Here is a 19,954-nt window from a genome sequence, read left to right as displayed (position 1 = left end):
CCACCTGCTTAGCAATATTTAAATATTTCAGTCTGAAAACTGGAGCACTACATGAAAATGCCAGGTTGCAACACCCAAAGTCAATCTGCAGCTTCAGCTTTGAGAAAATCTTTGTTTTCTTCTCCCTCCCTTTTTTGTTCTTTTCCTCCTTTTTATTTGCTTTGTGCAATGTCTCCTTCAGTGATTTCCATGATGCAGTTTCTCAGAAATGCTAGAAGTGCTACTCACAGATACATAAAATTGTTCCTCTCTCTTTCTTTTTTTTTAAAAGGGAAATTCCAAACTGTCAGGCCACAGAGTGCTTGCTAGGTCCTGGAGCACTGGGCAAGGGCTTGCAGACTTGACTTGTCGCCTTGGTCCTAGGGACTGACTCAGATCTGGTTTTTTAGGCCCCCCGCCCCTCAAGTGTCATGCCAGGCTTGAGTCAACAGTCCTCTTCTGAATGGGCGTGTTCCATGCTTGCCTGTGTCAGATGTACTTTCCTGTCATTTCAATGTGTACCAATGAGGTATATGCTCCTGTTTTGGAGAGATGTATTTGGGCATATTGCTCCTGCTGGGAATAAAATCAGCACTTGACTGTTCCACGGCTCTGTGCGGTCTGCTGATCCATGCACCCCCTGAAGTGTGTAAGACACAGCCTAGTCCCTTTAAAGCTGCAGGCAGGACTACAGGTGAGCTTGGCTGTTCTGCATGGAGACGGGTAAGAGAGGCCGTGCCTGAGCACCCCCAGCTACACAGGGCAGCACGGAGTGCCCCTAGGCAAATGGCACGACTGTTGCCCAGTTTTGCTGTGCTACACTGGGGCTAAGCTAGGAAAACACACAGGCAGGGCTTAGCTTTGCTGGAATAAGACTGGAATTTGTGGGCACTTGACTGGGGCAGGGGAAGTCAAGTAACTGCCCCAGACAAGTGTTGTCTTTAGTCCTTCTCCTCTGCTGCTGGGGTTGGGCAGCCTCAGTGGCAGCTGGTTTTCTCCTTGCTGGTGGTGGATAAAGTGCTCAGCTGAGAGCACGGAGGGGCTCGAGGGGAACCAGCACAAGCCTCTGACTGCTCTTTTCTGTAGCTGGCTTGGTGGCAAATATTAGAGCTGGATGTAAGTCAATGAACAGTGTGTTATTTCCAGGTGTGTTATCTTTATCCGTAATCTCTTTGAGTTGCAGTAACTCTTTCTTAAGCCTGTAGGTCTGTGTTGCTACGGCCAGGAAACCCTGGTGACTGTTGCCGTGGTTGAACCTGCAGTAAAGGAGATGTGATATTTATCTTCTGGGCTGCCCCTGGCTCCCGGCTTTGAAACGAGCAGAAAGGTGCTGGTGCCAGAAACAGACAGACAGTGTGGGGGACGGGGATGTCTGTTCCTGTATGATGCCATGGACCTGTTCAGCACCTTAGTGTCCCACTGACAATTTGGTAGAAACTGTGGTTTTCAGCATGCACAGTACAGCCTGTCTAAAATTCCCCCGAACATATTTGAACTATTTCAACTAAAAAAGACTTCTCAGAAAGAACTGAAACTTAAAGAAAAATTCCAGGGGACGGAACATTGTTTGCAATCCATATGTGACTGCAAGTTCTTCTCTGAGACCCTCTCCTGCCTCATAAACTTGCAGACCTCAAGCAGAAAGACCATTGCTGCCAGACCCTGGGAGGCAAGCAGGGCATTTCCACTTCCAGCTTCTGCTAACTAGGCCAGTCCTCGAACTGCCAGGGGGCCAATAGCTCCAGACAAAGTCTTCCCAGCCCTTGCGAGGTTTAGAGATTAATAAAAGAAATTACTGAGTAATGAAAGCCCAGGCAAAGCTCAGATCAGTTTATTAATTATGTAACGACACACTCAAAACCTGAATATATCCTCAAGGGGTTTTAAACTGCCTGCACTGTCACAGCAATAAGACTGCTGTGCAATTCCTAGTAAAGGGCCTGCAGGTAACTTGGTGGCAGTGAGCCAAAGGGGGCTGCTTCCAGCTCCTCTGTTTGCTGTGGCCAGATAACACTGTAGAATTTTGGCACATCATCGGCTGCCCCGCTCAGGGAAAGGTTTTGAAGAGGCGACACGAACACTGTGCTGAGGGCTGGATGATCCAGCCAAGGAACCCCAGAGCGTGACATGAGGTGGAGGGAGCATGAGTGACATCCTATCCATCAAGCAGATTTCCTGCTGATCGGTACCCTATGTTTTTCCTTCCCCTATCATGACCATAATCAACAGGGTTATGCCACTCTTGCTTTGAAGATGGAAAGTCATTCTGGTGGCCTGTCACCTGCAGGTGAGCCCAATATGCCTGCTAGTTGCATGTCGGTAAGAAAACAACAGCTTTTGGTGCCAATGAGCGCGTGCCCGTTTTCCAGACTGCACATGCTCCAACCAACGTTTCTCTGTAAATCCCTGTGAAGAGATTTGCCGTGCAGCTCTGTGCAGAACGCAGCCAGGCGTCGCAGCCCTGCCCCAGTCCTTCCCACCTCGCCGCGGGTCGCAGGTAGCTCCTGCCGGGGCTGTTTTGGGGGGCCGAGGCGAGGATGGTGCCGCTCAGCGTGCCCGCTGCGAGCTGTCATGGCACCCCGTTGGCCGCAGGTGCAAAGGGCGAGGGAGATGCTCCGAGAAGAGCAGTGCAGAGAGTTTTTACTCTTTGCCCCAGAGCACGGAGTATCGCATCGGCTCCGATGGGGCCACGGAAGCAACCGGGAGGTGCCATCCCCCTTTTCCCAACTAGGTGGCACCAAACGAAACCACCCCGCAGCAGCTGCGCCTACGCCAAAGGAAACGCTGTTTTCACAGCACTGCACAGGTCCCCGGCGCTGGCTTGTTGCCAGCAGAGGTTATGGGGCTAAAATATAAATGTGTTCGGAAGGTAACTGGATATACCCAGTAGTGGAAAAAAGAATGGAAAAAAAAAAAGAAAAAAAAAGTGCCCTTAGGAGACAAAAGGACATGGAGAAGCGAGCGCATTCCCATATGGAGGGACCAGGAGATTGGTGCGTTGTGAATAAAACACCAACAGCTCAAAAAGCATTTGTGTTTTACCCATGTTCACCGGGTGTATTTGGTTTTGTTGTTCTTCCCTGTTAGGACTCTAACAGATGGCTCTGATTCCCCAGCAAACGAGGAGCCCTTTCGGCCTGGGTTGCCAACAGGAGCCAGGCAAAGCTCTGCTTTCCACATCTCACTATGAGCACCTGCCAGCATCGTTTCCTAGTGGAGAAAAAAAAAATTGCTCAGCCTCGGGCCGGGCGGGTTTCCCGCGGGGCCAGGGAGGCCCCGGTGGCGACACGGCGGTGTGAACGCCCCCCGCCGTGGCCATGTCAGCGGCGGCCGCTCGGTGAGGGGCGCCGGCGAGGCGGCGGTGCCGGGGGCCGCCCGCGGGAAGGAGACGTGTTGGTGCGGGCGGCCTGGGGGGCTGCGGAGGGGGACAGGGCCCCGAGGCCCCGCTCCGGGCACCGGGAGCGCGGCGCGGCGCGGGGGGCGGCGAGCCCACAAAATGGCGGCGCCGGGAGGCGGGGGGAGCGGGGCGCGTCGCCATGGCGACGCCGCGGCGGGCGGGAAGGGGCGGGCGGGGAGGGAGGGGACAGCAGCGGCGACGGGGAGAGGAGGCTCCGCCGCGGCTCCTGCGCCGGCCGCCGCCACAGAGGGCAGCGCCGAGCCGAGCCGCGCCGAGCCGAGCCGAGCCGAGCCGAGCCGCGCCGAGCCGAGCCGAGCCGCCCCGCCGGAGAGGAGCCCCGCAGCCCGCAGCGCCGGCGGAGCTGCCCGGTAAGTGGCGGAGGGGCGGCAGCGGCGGCTCGGGGCGCGGTGCCTCCCTCCTTCCCACGGGACACGCGTGGAGGCGCCCCAGAACGGGCGAGGCAGCCCGAGCCCCGGCCGCGGGGCGCCCCGCCGCGATGCCCGTGACAGTTGGTGCCCAACGGTCGCTGGGGAGGAAGAATCGCCGTGATGCCCGCGGCTGTTGGCCCTCAGCGGTTGCTCGGGAGGGTTGTGGTGATGCCCGCGGCCATTGGCCCCTAACGGTCACTGGGGAGGATCGGCGCAATGCCGCGGCCGTTGGCCCCTAACGGTCGCTGGGGAGGGTCGTGGTGACGCCGTTGCCGGTTGGTCCCCAACGGTCACCAAGGAGGGCTGTCCCATTTTCAGGGTGCTCGGTGGTGGTAGGGCTGGCCAGGGGGCCGCCTCGTAAATCAGAGCACGGCAGTGCTTGGGAGTGGAGCTGGTGGCTGCAAGGATGCCCAACAATCCTGTTAATGTCTTCCCGGGATGCCGGCGCCCCGCAAGGCCCTCCTGCTGCCACCGCCGCCACGTGCCGTCTTAGATGACAAGGGAGCAGGAGCCGTTGACAACCTATCGGATGGGGGCCGTTTGCTCCCCTTTTCCTGCCAAAATTCAAGTGAGTGGACAGGAGTGAGGGTGAACACCTACAGGCCCTGATGGCTGCACGTGGAAGCAGCCCCCATGCCTGCGTGGGCTTCCTGCTGCATGTCCCCAGCAGGGCCAAGGTGACCCGTGGCCTGTGGCAAAGCCGCTGGGGTTTGCCGTGCCCTGGAGGCCTGGCTGGACCCGTGCTCCATTTGCCACAGCCTTGCAGTGGGGAGAGCCTCCCGTAGGTGTTTCACATGCCTGAGGTGTTTCACGCGCCTATACAGTGATTTTTTGTGTAACTTCATGCCAAGGCTTGTGAAATATATCGGGAAGGAAGAGCTTTTCTGGAGAGCAGCAGGGGTTTTTTTCTTTTTTTTTTTTTTTTTTTTTTTTTTTAAGGCTAAAAGCAGAGGTGCAATTGTGTCATGTCCAGGTGGAGTTAACCACGTTTACAGCCAGCATCTGAACTGCCTCTGACTAGGGACCCAGCAGCTTCCCTAGAAACAGTGGTTGCAGTAAGGTAGGGACTATGCCTGGTATGGGAAACTGCCTCACTTTGTGATGACCGTGCAACACCTAGAAAATGGTTAATGGTTCCTTGACACACTGGATTTTATTTGAATAATCTCCAGCCAGCCAGAATTGAGGAGTCTCTCCCAGGAGTGACTAATGAATCTTTCCCAGTTCAGCAAGGAGCGCCTAGGTGTGGCGTAGCACTGAAATATCATCCTTTCTGCTCATCTCCAAGGGCAGGAGCAGGAGCCAGCTTTGCTGCAGGACCGGCCAGAGTGGCGCTCATTTTACGGATGCTGCCAAACCTCTCCGCTGTCTCCTTCCCCTGACTACGTGTCTTTTGGCAATACACTGCTATTGGTGGGTGATGGCCAAATTCATAGTAGCCGCTGAAAAGCAGGATGTTCTTGGGAGATTTCTAGGGCTGAAGGCTGCTGGGGCTGGATGCGTGGGGAGCAGCAGCAGTGAGTTGGGCTGTGAAGGGGATTGAGCGGGGCTGTGGAGGGGATCGTGTTGCCTGGCGCTGGCCAGTGGCCAGTCTGCCTCATCCCAGCGTGATGCTGACTTTTGTCACTTGATTCTTGGGCCAGCGTCGGGGCAGGAAGCTGCAAGGTGCTTATGCCGCCAACTTTCCAGTGCCGTCAAGACCCTGTGCACAGTGTGCATCTATAACGGGCTGTTTCCATCTACCTAAAAACCACACTGCTGCCAGAATGACATCAAACGGCTTTGAATTAGGCCCCAAGGGTGGAGGAGGAGGGGTGGGGAGGGAAATGCAAAATACTTTTTGTTGTGTTTTCAGGAGATCCTGGAGAGGTAATGTGTAACCAAACCAGGTTTGGGGCAGCTGAGACAAGCGAGTTTCCTTGCAATCCCGCTCGCTGTAGATCACGTGTGTCACATTAGGATGCAAACGCCTGATCAAGGGAGTTTCTGTGGCTTCTCCCCACATGGGTTGTTTCAGCAAAGATAGGCATCTCTCCTAAGCCCGCCTTCTTCCCAGCCCTCCTTTTTTTTTTTTTTGGAGCGTGTCTGTTTTTGCTGTTTTGTTTTGGTTTTGTTCCGCTTCCCCCCCGCTGCCCCTCCAGTCCACAGCGTCCTGGAGCTGTGCACCTTGGCCAGCGATGGGAGTGAATTAATGTAGTTGAGCCAAAGGCAGTGGAGCACTTCAGCTTGCAGCAGCTGAGCCTGGGCTGCGATGTGCGAGCCCTCGGGCTACATGAAAAGTCCAGGCATGGAGCCTCTTTAGCCTGTCATTTATAAGTTTATTAATATCCTGCAAGGCCATGCTTATCTGCTAGCTGCCTATGTAGCTCTGCTCACCTGTTTAAATACGTAGTAATGCGTAATGAGGTGTATATCTGGTTTTCCTTCAGTAATAGCAATGCAGAATGGGGAAGGATCTACCTGGCTCCTGTGTCCTGCCTCCTGCTATTACAGGTAAATGAGGAGTGGTTATGCCTTCTGCCTCTGGGTGTATGTTCCCCTGCTTCTCTAATCTGGTGTGTTTTGGGGAAATGCTTTGACCCCTTTAACCCCTTTGTTGGCAGCATCGGGCTGTCTTTGCTGTATCCAAACATCTGCACTCCCAGAAAGTTAGAAATGGAAACATAGCAATCACTTACAATGGCAAATGAGCTACAAATGTTGGCTGCGTAAGCCAGCGTGCTGGTTTTATTTCTCCTGCTCGTGAATGTGCCGTACACAGCGCATACACTTTTATTGTGCATTTCTCATGAATGGCCGCATGGACTCTAGCCTCGCTGGAGCCAGTTGTCTTGACCATCTGCAGCAAAGGTATTTCCGGAGCGAGGCATGACTGAAAGTGACAGTCGGCCGCAGAAGAGGTGCCCGCGTTCTGCTGTGACGATGCATGTCTGCTCTGCTGGCGCCGCAGCTACGGGAAGCCTTCTGTGATGCTGAGCCCTCTGCTGTGTCTTATCAGAAGGGGCATCGATATCCAGCAAAGAGCCCCTACCTGGCAGCATGGCAGGGTGCTAGAGCTGACGCTGAGTTGCTCCAGCTAATCCTACCAGGAGATAAATAACTTTTTCCTGCCCCCTTCTGTTTGCCTTCCAGCACAAAGATAGCATGATGGAGGAGGGGAATTGAGTTACCCAATACAAAACTGGGTGTTGTTTTAACCTTGCAATATTGATTGCGGGTTGTTCCAGTTGTTAAGATAAAGCAACAGGGGTGCAAAGGCTTTAGAAACAAGTCAAAAACCCAAACAAACCCAGTGGGAAGACCTTGTCACTCTGGGCAGTTTGGATTTCTGTCTTGCAGTTACCTCTCATGCATCTGCAAATAAACATGTTGAATATTTGCGCTCTCTTGACGGCTGCCCCCATGGAATTTATTTGCTTGAGAAGGGGAAAGGTACCCAGGCAGGGATGTTTGTTTCCTGTGTCGGAGGAAATGTGATGGGATGCAGTTTATTTAACCTGTTGTTTAAGGGGGTCTGTAGTGAGCTGTTCACAGGAATGGAATCTTAAGTTTATTTTGTAAAGCCTTTTCACGAGCGGTGCCCACGCAGGTGCTGTTGTAGCCGGATGGCTGTGCCCCGTCATGCCTCCCCGTGCTCCGCTCTTTCCTTTGGTGCTGTGCTAGCGTGTGGGTACTGTGAGTGCTGTGCGCATGTCTTTTTGTTCCTGGCTCTGTGGCATTTATCCAGTGACCAGGAGGAGGGAGGCTGACTTCAACCTGGGTGAGGTGCATTCTCCACTGATGCATGCATGTGCCACCTTTTTAAATAAATGAATTTCTCGACTGTGTCATGGTGCTGCTCCCCACGCGAGAGCAGTCTGTGCTGAGTTATGGCCGTCTTGGCAAGGCCGTTTTGGTGAAGCCATTTATGCTGCATCTTCTATATTTTTTTTTCTTCTCTTTCCAAGGAGACTTTTTCCTAGCGTCTGAGGCAGTGTAAATCCACAGCTTTACCTCGTGTCCTGTCCAATCTGGGAGGAAGCATGTGCCTGGGGAAAGGAGGCAGAAGCTGACAGAAAGTGGAGAAGACAGGTCTTGCAGCTGGCCTTTGCTTGGATTTTCAAACCAGGTTATAAAAGGGAGGAGGATATTCTGCTGCAGAACCTCCTCTCCTTTCTGTGCTTGGGGAGGGAGGCTGCATGCCATTTAGTTACGGCACAAGGATATGGGACCTTTGGCAGGTCATTTTGCTAGGAGAGAGGTGCTCTAAGAGTGATCTCTTGAGTTTGAGTCAAGGAAGAAGCTGGTCTTGTTCCTCTGATTCCTCATTTTTGAGTTCAGTCGCAACTTCCAGTTGATTCTTTTTATTTTAACATAAAATAAAAGGGACTGTGCTGGGCCATCTCAAAGCTCATAGCTAGGATGAGCACAGGATTTGCTTGGATAACTGCATGCATGGAGGTGGTAGCATGTGACGTGTCCGTCCTAGAAGAGCACATCTGTCACTGCTGCTGAGCACTGCCACCCTCATCACCACAGTGCCTGAGCCCCTGTGCCCCTTGCCAGGTGTGCTGCTTGCAATGCTGGGACACAGATGTGTGCACTTCCCTGTTTCCTGCTGGGTAGCGGATGGGAGAGAAACACCTTCCCAAGGTTATGTGCGAACTGGAAGTGAGTTTGGTGCTCTTTTCAGCTCTGTGTTCCTTGTAGCATGGTGGTTCAGAATGGATATGGAAGAAAAGGAGGCGGAGGTGCTTTTTAGGGGCAGGATGCTTCAGGGTCTAACCCTGAGTTTGGGTGCTACCCTCTCTTTTGCTGCAGCCTTGGAGCACGACCTTGGATAAGTGGTAAAACATCCATCTCTGACCTTGCCTCCTGCCATCTGATAGGGAGAGCTGTACTTGCCTTTCAGGGCTTTGCCACTTGTCTGCAAACAGCAGTGTCAAGGCCGTGCGATCCTCCATAATAAACAGCATCTCCTTCTGGGTGCTTCCTTTTCCCTTTTGGTTTTATGTCAGTCTTTTCAAGCACGAGCATAGCTTCCTTCTCCATGTTCTGGATAAGCAGTGCTCGCCTCCGCAAGGCAATGGGAACACTTGTTGGTTCATCTTGTTCTCTGGGAACAGCTGTTGTTTATGGAGACTATTTTATATGGTTAGTAATTCTTCTAAAGGATATAAAACATATTGTGTTGGCCTTTGCATGAACAGCCCTACTCGCTTTGTTAGCAGCAAAACATGACAACTGCTCAGGTCAGGCACTTGTGGTATTACTTATTTTGCAGAAAACTTATCGTGAAGACTCGCTGGTGCCTTGCCTTGGTTCTTCAGAGCTGAAAGGAAATAGCTTGGATACTGAAGTGATAAGTGCTACAGAAATGCCAGACACTATATAAATAACAAAACTCAGCCCCTGGCCCTTCCTGAGGGAAAGATGATTTGCAGAAATACTTCAACAGATGGTCTGAATTTGGCTCTGGAGAGAGGAAGGAACATGCGCGGCTGCTGCGGAGCCGTGTGTGGGCGCGTGCTGCCAGGCGGCTCTCAGGCAGGCCGAGCGACGTGCTGGGGTCCGGGGCCGCTTTGCGGGAGCGAGGCGGCGGAGTCTGCCTCTTAGCCGAGTAGAGGCTGCCGTGCGGTCTGACCTGGGACTATCCCTCACGCTGGAAGGTACCTGCAAATGTGACAGCGCAGATTGGGGTGGTGCAGAGCCAGGAGCAACTGCGTCAGCTGTGGCAAAGAGCATCTGCTGCTCGGTGTGTTGTTTGAACACCCCTCGTTTATGTGAGAGCTGTCAAACTCCAGGGACCGGTGTTGGACTGCACGTTGGGAGTAGCCTTATAGGACTTGTTTAGCATACAGACAATGACTTTCCAGATTTGACTCATTTCACTTTTTTTTTTTCTTCCCCCTTTCCTTTTTCCTTTCCTGCATTACCTGCTGCTGCTCTGTGCAGCCAAGATCGTGTGTGTGTCTTTATTATTATTTTTATTATTTGCCTTTAGCCTCCTAAGCCTGTTGCTCCATGCTGGGAGCTCCTCACAGCCAGCTGGAGTCTCCACTGACTCACAGCACTCTAGGTGAGACGGGTACTGGATTGTGCCACGCACTCCGTGACTGCCAGGTGGTGGTCACAGCACCCTCGGTGCTTCCTAGCTCATCGGGGAGTACCAACAAGTTTCCCCTGAGGAAGCGCTAACCTCTTTAGGAAGAGTGTGACCTGTCTTGACACTGCTGGTGTGTGTTTAGCAAGGAACTTTTTGCTCTATTGTGAGCAGTTTCAACCTCTCTTGGCATGAGGAAGTAGCCAGGATGGGAGGAGAGAAACGTGCTTTTTGATGCAGGAGTGGAGTGGATACGTTCATGTACCCATGCAGCAGAGGGACTGGCATCAGCAGCAGTGTCCCGTGCTGGCCTGTGGCAGAGAGACAAAGCACGTTGCTTTAACATGTCGTTTAACTGGCATTTCTTCTAGTGCAGCAAGAGCATGAGTCACACTCGGCTTTCAGCAGTGCGATGTAATGGCATAAGGCAGCTTCCCAGGAAAGATGTGTCCTAACCGGAGCTGTTGCAAAGGATTTAGAAATCTGGGAAGGTGCCCTCCAAATACCCCGTTTCTTTCCTAGGCCACCTATGTCATTTTTGTTCAGCAGATGGGAGCCGAAGGCTGCTCCTTGCTTCCAAGGCTCTCAGCAGAGGTGGTTTGGTGATATTTTGTTGTGGGTTGTGCCAGGGCTCCATCAGTCAGTGTGCAAGGTGAGGTACCTGGTCCCTTCATGGGCTGTATGTCTGTGCTGCTGCTGAGCTGTCCCGGGCCCCGTGCATGCCTCTTGACTTGCTCCAGCACAGCCACGTGTGCAGCCGCACTGGGGATAGGCCCTGCTGAAAAGGAGGTACTCCAGCTGCTGGCGGAAGGAAGAGCTCCCTGCTTTCTGTCAGTAGCCTGGATTTATGCTAGACTAGAGTGACTGGGCAGCCACAGCCTCGGTTGGGAAAGAGAATCACATGGACTGAGAGAGAAGCACTTCCTGGGGGTTAAAAATGCCTGGTATGGTGATGGCTAAATCCCTGGTGGGAGGTGATGCTTCTCAGGCCTCCTGGGGCCAGCTATGTGCATGGCCAGATGCCCCTGGTGTCAAGATAAAGGGGGACAGAGTGGGGAAAAGACTTTCGTTTTGCTCCAACACAGTCCCCTAGTGTCTGCAGGAACACGCGCAGGCTTTAGAAAGTGCTCGGCGAGCACGTGTCCTTGGCAATGCAAAGAAATACGACCGACTTCCTCTGCTCTTCCTCTTCCCCTCCCTCCCACGCGGCCAGGAGGCGGTGGCAGCGCCCAGCAGACACAGCGCGAGCAGGGCTGACGCCGCAGGGGCTCCTCTCCAGCATGGCCGAGGTGAGGGCTCTGGGGCCTGCTGGGCTGCGGGGGCGAGAGGCTGCTCTCAGAGCCTGGATCAAGCTTCTCTCTTTCCTGCCATCCTTCTGTTTCTCCCTACTGTGGCTTTCCCCTCTTCTGCTGTTTGAAGAGCCCCTTCCTGCTTGGATGTGGGAGGTGAACGCTGAAACCCCCCTTCCTCTCCTGCTGCCAGATGGGTTTGCAGAGCTGCTGGCATTGCTCGACCAGGTCAGGCTCACGCTGACGAGCTGGCATCGCTCCGTCACGCCGCCCGTGCAGCTGCGCATCCACCTGGCTCGGGGCACATGCAGGAGCCAGCCGAGGGCTTGCCACGTGCTTGGGACGGGGAGGGGAAGAAGGGACAAGCCAGCTCGCTCCTTGGGGAGGGCATCCCGTCACGAGGCAGGGATGACGGAACAAGGCATGTTAACTAGGCGGTGTGATAACCAGGCAGTAGAGCGCGCCTCGCCGTGCCCCCTCACTGCTCCTCCTGAAGCCGTGTCAAGGCAAGTACCTCCTGCTCCTGCCCAGCTCTTGCAAAAGAGCCTGGTTTGCTGTGCCCTTCTCTCTCTTTGCCCTGCGGGCACGCTGGGCTTGTCTGAATTAATGCAATTAGCACATGCCTTATTAGCTCACTAAGGCACAAAGAACTTGGTTATATTTGTAGCCATGTTAAGCAGCCCCTATTAATTTAATAACCGTGTCCTCCTCCTTGCGTGGCAACAGTTACTCGCTGGGGATGACTCAGGATCAGGCAGTATTGAAGGAATTTGGGCAAGGTGTGTGTGTGTGTGTGTGTGTGGTTCCCATTTATTATGTTGTGTTTTTATTAATGAGCATGGCTGCGAAGGGAATTAGCAGCAGGCATGGTAGGTGGAAGGAAGCTCTCGGTGCAGGCTTGCTAAGCAGTCAGCCCTGGCTATTTCCTATGCTCTATCCTGTATGCAGAAAAGGAGCTGTAGAGTGAATCAGCCTGATATCCTGTATGACCCAGACTGGGGAGGGGAAAATCGGCTTTAGCAATCGACACTTTAGCTCGGCTTTGGCAGTGCTATGAACTAGGTCTTCTGGAATGTATTTGCCTTTTTTTTTTTTTTATGCATTTCCCCTCAGTGACTCTTCTAGCAGAGGTAGTAGCTGACTTCGGAAAGTGGCTGGTAGAGGCTATTGCTGCTCATTGGTGCTGCTCATAATTCAGCCCAAGAAAGAGTAAGAGGCAAAAGGACACAAAACAGTTGCAAGCAGTTTCATTCTCTGCGGAAATGCAGTCCTCCATTCCTACTCTACTGCAGGTCTGAGTGATGCCACGTGCAAAGCTGAGCTAGGTCTGGTGGGACCTTCCTGAGACATCTGGGACTGTTTTTTTTTTTTTTTTCTCCAGAAGATCAAGGGTGGATGCCAGTTTGTGTTCCCCCACCCTAGTGTGATGTGGACTGTGAGTCTCAGATGGTGCTGTGGGTCTTCCTATTCCTGTGGAACAGTAAAACCTTGCATCACTTCTAAAACTAGTGAGTTATTCATCTGGGGACTTCTTTTCAGCCAAGATTAGTGAACACACAAAAGAGGCTTCCTGCATCTCTTCTTTCCATGGCAGCACTGATTGTGGACTGTGCTCTTTGTGGTAAGCACTAGTAGGAGGGGAGTGGATGAGGAGAGTACAGGTGCTGGAGGGAGCTGGTGTGTTTGCCAGCTGTGTAGGCAAGTCTTTCTGCAAGCAGCTGGTGGGGCAGAGATGCAAGATCCCCACTGCTTGCCCTCCCTCTTATTTCTGTTTCCCTTTGCTCTTTCTCTGCCTGCAAGAATTGGCAAGCTGGGGCTGTAGAGGCTGAAGTTGTTCCCTGTCATGATGAGCTCGTGCAGGAGCATCATTGAGAAGATGAGGTGGTTACGGGCAGCTGAGCAGGGCAAGCCCATGACATAGTGCAGAAGTGTGTGTGTGCCTGTGATAGTGTGCCCTCTGACTGCAGCTGGTGGGGGACCAAGGCCTTTGGCTTCTGCAAAGACAGCAGAGCTGTCCTGGCTTACGTGAGCCAAAGATCTGGCCCTCCTGGAGAGCGCAGCAGGAGGAGGAAAGGACTCCACAAGATCTCAGTGGGACGATGGGGCGAACAAGAGCCTGTGTGGAACACATTGGAACAGTTAAGTTTGTTTCTCTTAGTCTGTTTTTAAGAAAGCCCCGCTCCCTCACAGGCCCTGTGAACAAAGCTGCCTTGGTGGTTGAACTGGAGTTTCAGAAAGCCGCTGGCTTGCTGGCCTTCAGCATGGGGATGTGGCGAGCAGGGCTGCCCGCAGCATTTGTGGCAGCGCTGGCATCCCCCATGGCGTGCCCTGGATAGATAGGAGCAGTGCAGGTGTGCGTCGTGCTGCTGGTACAGAAGTACCCACGTGCAGCTCCGAACTGCCGTAGGCAGCGCAGCAGAAACCAGGTGCTGATCAGAGGTGAGTAGCTTTTCCTGTGCTGGAAAGGGGCACTGCTAGGCTTTGTCGTTCAGCAGCTTCACCTCTGGGTCTGGAGCATTCCGCTGGCTTGTAGCTCTTGGATGCTCGGTGCACATCAGGAGGGGGAGAATTTGCTGCGAGGAGGGTACAGCTGAAAAAAGCTTTTGCCAGTGAGATCCCCATGCTCTGTTCCCTGGCTCAGAGAGTTTGGGAAAGGAGGCAATGGCCTTGACCAGCCTGAGTTTAATGTGAAGACGTCATCTGCCTCTGTCCTGCTGCTGTACAGCAGGAGAGACGTGTCTGAGCTGACTCAGAAGGCCCCTTGCTGGCCGCTGGGCTGGATGGGATGCAGCTTGATTTATAGCCCTGAAATAGCTAAAGTTCAGGCTATTTCAGGCAATCATTTTGTTTAACATCTGCCTTGAAGAAACGCAGTATAGGGGGAATTTTCCCCGTTGTGGCTTTGGGTTTGGCCATTGTGAACAAGCACCAACCCAAAAGGACTCGCTTCCTACCCTGGAACAGGAGCAGCTCTAGGAGAGCTTGCGTGTTGCTCTGATGAGGCAATGCCACGGTTTGGGCTGGAAGAGGTGTTTGGTCTTCCCCGCAGAGCCACTGAAGCCCTGCTCTTTAGAGGACAGCAATGTGCTGAGAGCCAGGAGCTTTATTTTTGTCGACAATGGGGACTGAATGGCCCCTTTCACAGCCCAGGACCTCAGCTCAGCCCTGTCTGCCTCACTCCTACTGAGCGAGCTCACATTCAACCCTTTTCTTTCCCTTCAGCTATTTTTTTTTATTACTGCTTTGTAAATGGTGATTATTTTAAACCCAAGGGGAAGTGGAGAAGGAAGCTTTTTTTCTGTTCTGCCAGTCTCTTGGCAGAGTACCTGAGTGATCTGTGCAACTTTGCTTCTCTGTGCATGGAAAGCCCTTCCAGATCAAAGGACTGGTTTGGCCGGTCATCACCGTCGGTTCTGGTTCTGCCTTTTCTCTGTAGACAAGGCCATTTCACAACACTGAAAAGGAAATGTTCTTTCTTATTTGTTTTATATAAATTTTGGTCACTTTCCCAGTCCTGTCTCCCATCTGCCAAACTTCAGCTTCTCTGTTAACCTGTCCTCTTCCTCCATCCAATGCTGCCTTTCTCTTAGGCTATAGTTACATTAAAGCTGGCATTGAGAACAGATCCAGAGTAGCATGGATTTAAAATTAGTTTGAATGGATCCAGCTCACTGTATGAGGACATGCTATCTCATGTGGCACTTGGAAGGGGGATCGGGGCAATATGCACCCATTTGTGTCATTCTAAAATGTTCAGCTCCCCTTGGTTTTCTTGCCTCTACTCAGTTTTGCTGGGCTTTTTTCCTGGAGGAGGAAGGTGCTATTTCCTTCAGGAGCATTTTAATATGTCCTTTTGTGGAGCAGGACTCTGCTACATGAGCTCAGGGAGATGACTTCAAGGTCATTTGTCCTTCTACAGTCTGCCCTCTGGTCCTTTCGGCTCGGCAGCCCTGGTGCCTGGGACAACTGGAGCCCTTGGCCTTGCTCTGCGAGCCCTGATGAGTCACTTGCACTAATGCCTGTCGTCGCACATCCAGTCTCATCATTAGACTGCAAAACCTCAGGACAGCAACTGCTCTTCACTAAAGGTCAGAGCAGCCTCTGGCATAAAAGGTCTTAGATCTGGGTTCTGCTGCAATGTGAAGATGTAAGCCCTGTTTTAAGACAAATACCATCTTTCCACCTCTCAGTCCAGGGCGGTTTCCCAAGACATGCAAAGTTAAGGGTGTATTTGGCTCTGGCTCCTGGTCGGCACAGACCTGCTCCTCCAGTCTTTCCATGTCTGACTTGAGTGTGAGCGCCTTGGCATTACGCAGGTGATGGGTCACCCTTTGCACACCTGGCTGCCCAGTAGGAGAGGTGTGTGCCCAAGGAACTCTTTGGGGAGTTATTTTGGAGTCCGTGACCCGGACTCCCTTTCCTGGGCTGTCATTGCGCAGAGCAGAGGAGTGTGAGGAGGAGGTGGTGCTGGTGCAAGCAGAGGCCTCTCTGGGACTCCCCTTGTTTAGCAGTCAGACAGCTCGTACCGCAGCAAGCAGTTTCCACACAAATCTAAACAAGCCACTGGCCGTTTGGCCCTCCTCAGGCAACAGGAGGGGCATTGGCTTTATCAGTCCCAGGCAGGGAGGTTCTCCCAGGCAGAAAGGCATTTATTTCTCTTGCAGTTTTCAGTGCTTTCAGGGCCTTGGTGTTTCTCCAAGCTCCAGCTCTCGGAGATAACAGTAGGTACTCACTGTCTAGAGTTATCACTTAAGGTCTCTTGGCAAAGCAGGCAGGATTAAATGTACTGGGAATGAAGGCCAGCCTGTTGCACGACTCGGATGGAGAGCCCACAGGGGAGAGTGTGGGAGAACTGGGTGTGTTCCTGCTGCTGCTGCCTGGAAGTAGGAGCCATCCCCACCTCCTTCCCTGCTTTTCTCCCTTCCTTTCCTGCAGTACCTGCTGCTTCCCCCCTCTTTGTGGACATCCAGGTGAATCTGGGTTGCCACCTCACGTGTTCACAAAGCCAAATGCTTTGGTAACCTGCCCTTGTCCTGGGGATTGTGCCACGTGTCTAGGGGCTGCAAGTTCCTGGGGCTTAGCATGCTTGCTCTCCAGGCAGGCTCAGGCCCATGCCCTGCACTGTGTGTGGCCAATGGGACAGGCCAGCAGCACGGTGCCTCCCCCAGGACTTTGGCCTGCCATCTACCTGAGGTAAGCAGGGCTGCTGCCCTGGGCTGAGTTTGCATCTGCTCTCAAGGCACGTGGGAATTTCTGCAAGTGAGTCCATTTTTCCCTTGTGCCGTTTATTTGCAAGTGAAGTGGTAGTCTGAGGGCCTGTTTTCGGTGATGGCTCCAGCACATGCCAGTCTCTAGCTCTGCTGCGAGGCTGCTGGCAAGGAGGGAGCCTGCAAGGGAGCAGGGTGGTACAGGATGGATGCCTCAGCTCCTGGAGACACTGGGTGCCTGTATTTCTACCCAGACTTTGTGGGTGCTGCAGGCAGCCAGGGTTGCTGACCAAAGCTCACATTTCACTCTTTGTAGCTGCGCCTAAATATGCAGGGAGAGGGACTCGTGACATCCATGTGTTAGTCCCATGCTTGATAGGGCCAGATGGGAGCTCTGGAAGGAGCTGACTCCAGTGCCACTTGCAGTGCTTCAAGAGAGGGTCCTAATTGTTTCCCTGTTTCACCATAGGCGTATGGGTCTAAAAAACACCCCCAAAACAGTGGCTTTACAACAATGGGTCTCGTGGACGTCCTGGTTTGGCTGTCTGCATACCCTGAACATGTGTCTAATGGAAGAGCAGGGCCCCAGGGATGAATGGGGACAGGGACACCCAAATTTGGACTCCTCCTGAAGGCAGAGACATCTCCCAGGCATTTTTTTGCCTCGTTCCCTCTCTTTGCTTGGTGGGACTGCACCCGGTCCATGCCCCAGAAGGGGCTGTAATTCTCTGATAAGAGCTTTTCCTTCAGGTGATAAGACTAGAAGAAACAAAGGTTAATAGTCCAGCCCTGTGCACTGGCAGTTAGTACCGTACAGCTGGTCTGAGGTGTGCGAAGGTTGGCCATGCTGAAGGAGGCCTACTTACAGGCAGGGAGGAGACAGCTGAGCAAGGTAGGTGCAGGGAGCCTGTGGTGTGTGGGCAAGGAATGGGAGCAAAAACGACGCTTTTGCCAGTGTCAGAGGTTCTGAGCACCAGGCCCAGACTGGTTGTGGTACCCCCTGAGGCAGCTAGATATACTGGCCCCATCTCTGGGCCTGGCTGTTTGGGAGCCAAGGAGCTGGGAGCAGGAAGAGACTGGCCTAAGAAGGCTCCTGAGCTTTGGAAGGGCTGAGGCAAAGGAGAGGGATATTTTGGTTTGGAAGCAGAGGACTGTCTGACTTCTCGCATCCAGCACAGGGTGTTAGTACGGATGCTTCCCTGGACTCGAGACCCTGTCTGAGCAAGGGGGGCTTCTGGGCACAGGGCAACGTGGCTCTCATTTAGCATCGGTCCAGGCTGGCTGTGCCGCTTCTCCACCTAGCGCTGAGGTGCTTCCCCACACTGCCATGCGCACGTCCTCCTAAAACTAATTTGCTCCATCATTTTAATAAATGTCGAAGGGAGATCCTGGCGTGTGGGTAATGGGGCATTAATCCATGCCTCGCTGTGTTAACAGCACTCTAGGAAGGAATTAATGCCACATAATTCATCGTCTCTGCAGCTCTTGCTCTCTTAATTACAGCTCATACAATTTAGGAATCCCCTTCTGTTAGGGCTTCCCAATCTCTTTCAATTTAGGGAAGGCCTCTGATGTTTTTCGGTTTTCTTGCCCCCCTGCTACCAGTTTCCTCCAGACACCTGCGTTACTTGTGCAGGGTTCCAGCAGTGCCCTCATCCGTGTGGCCCTAATGCAGAGATTTTCAGGTGGGAACTTCTGGATGCTGGTCCAGGTGCTGTTTGGAGGCTTCCCAGGATTAGGCTAGACCTCCCCACAGACCTTGCTCCTCTTTTTTTTTATTATTATTAAATAAATAAATAAAGTTTTGAACCTTTTTGGCTGCAAAAATGCTGCTTGGCCACTTTTTTTTGCATTTTTTGGCTCCAAAGAGCATTACATTCCTGGGAGGATATTCCTCAGTCTCTGCCTAATCTCCTTCCACTTAGGATAAATGTATAGTGTATAGCTACGATAGTAGCTATTTTCCCTGCCATGAGAGGGACTGGGGTCTGATGAGAACCCACCTAGGCAGGGCACCTGAGGCTTCACTGGTTGCCGGTTTTTGAAGGATTAGAGGAATTGTTGTGCCCAGCAAGGTGCTCGGGTGGAGTTTGCAGGGGCTTTGGGTTTGTTTTGCAAACAGAGCTCTCTTGTAGCTCTGTCTAAACAGAGCTCAAATCAGTTTTCCACCCTAGTGGAAATCCCCAACTGCATTCAAATCTGTGGGCCCTGCCAGGGGCCATATAAGCATTAATCAAGTGGTCGTGTCCGCTATGAAATGCCCCCGTTTCCTTGCCCTTGCTCACCCACTAGCTGTTACCTGTGCTAGGGGGGACAATATTTAGTGGGGGCATTTGGTGGCTGTGCAGCCTCTTCCCTGTCTGGATCTGGGTGCACCGCACCGAGGCAGTCGATACCGCGGGATGCCAGGAGCAGGCTGGGAGTTCTGCTCTCTGCAGAGATTTTGTCCAGAGTTGCTGCATCAGTAAACACAAATATCCTATTCGGGGCAGAGATGTTATCAAGTGAGTTTTCATGGTTCAGGGCTTGTATGTGCCGGGGTTGCAGACTTAAAACAATAACTGGTCTCGCAGGTCTCTGTGTGTGTTTGTTTTTATATTGGGGTCTTATTCTGATTAAATTGTGAGGGAAACAAACTGCTCTTGTGGATATGCATTTGAAAAAATGTGCAGAGAAAGGCTTATGTGATTTTTTTTATTTCCCTCAAAAAGTGCAGATCTTACGATCTTAGCTGATCTCTAGAGATTTTTAAGGTATGCTTCTTCAGCCTGCTCGAGAGCAGGGAAGAAACTGGCAGAAGGGGATCACGCAAGGAGAGAGAGGAGAGTAGCATGGTGTAAATGAGGAGAAATATGGGAACCCAAGTGGAAAGGGAGGTTTAGTCCTGCTTAATCCAAGAGCTGAAGCCTGAAAGCCACCTTGCTGAACCACCATGGCCTAGGAAAGCTTCTGTGGTCAAGGGGCCACAAATTTCATTCCTGAGGCCGAGAAAAAAGAGATTTCCTCCTCTGCTGGCTCAGGAGCAGCACTTTGGAGAGCAGCCAGATGACATCTGCCAGTTTCCCTTGGAAAAACAAGTCACTGTGCATCCTCCAGAGAACAGTTTCCTTCGGACTTGTAGTGTTGGTACAGTGCCAGCAGGCACCCATTCGCAAGGAAGGGTGCAAAGTGCAAAATTGTGTAATTATAGTGAGGAGAATTGGGTGCTAATTCCAAGACCGTGTTGGCACAAGACTGGGCATGGGCTGGGACATGGGCTGTCCAGTTGGGTGGGAAATGAGAGGCTGCGGGCGGCCCTGCTGCGCATGGTGCCACACAGAGCTCAGGTGCTGCCTTGCTGCTTCCTGTCTTCATGCTGGACCCTGCCTTGTTCTGGAGTGGCTTTTCTCTTTGTAGCAGCAAGAAGGCCTCTTTGGGAAGGTCTGTCTCTCTTAAGAGCGAGCTGTGTGATTGACCTGTTTTCCTCTCTGAAGCTGACAGAACACGGCTTCTGGCCAGTCCTCCCCATTGGAGCCAGGAGATAGACTGGGTGCTCTTCTGAGTCACTTTTTGCACAGCCTGCCCAGAAGGAC

At 52.6% G+C, this 19,954-nt stretch overlaps 1 protein-coding gene across 2 annotated transcripts in view; it reads left to right on the top strand.

Annotated features, from left to right (window-relative positions):
- Positions 1 to 4,762: 4,762 nt before the first annotated feature.
- SLC25A22 (solute carrier family 25 member 22) overlaps positions 4,763 to 19,954 on the top strand; it is a 35,698-nt gene continuing 20,506 nt past the window's right edge. Inside the window, exon 1 of one of the 2 annotated variants that reach the window (XM_088525829.1) lies at positions 4,763 to 4,864. The gene's annotated coding sequence lies outside the window, so the exon portion shown is untranslated. Of the gene's footprint in view, positions 4,865 to 16,293; positions 16,369 to 19,954 lie in introns of those variants that run through there. The other variant, XM_088525830.1, reaches the window with a different exon arrangement.

This window comes from Tinamus guttatus, unplaced genomic scaffold (genome assembly GCF_059628265.1).
Source record: "Tinamus guttatus ecotype Peru unplaced genomic scaffold, ASM5962826v1 Tinamus_guttatus_pri_ptg000240l, whole genome shotgun sequence".
Taxonomy (NCBI): Eukaryota; Metazoa; Chordata; class Aves; order Tinamiformes; family Tinamidae; genus Tinamus; species Tinamus guttatus.
This window is presented reverse-complemented; position numbering and strand designations above follow the sequence as displayed.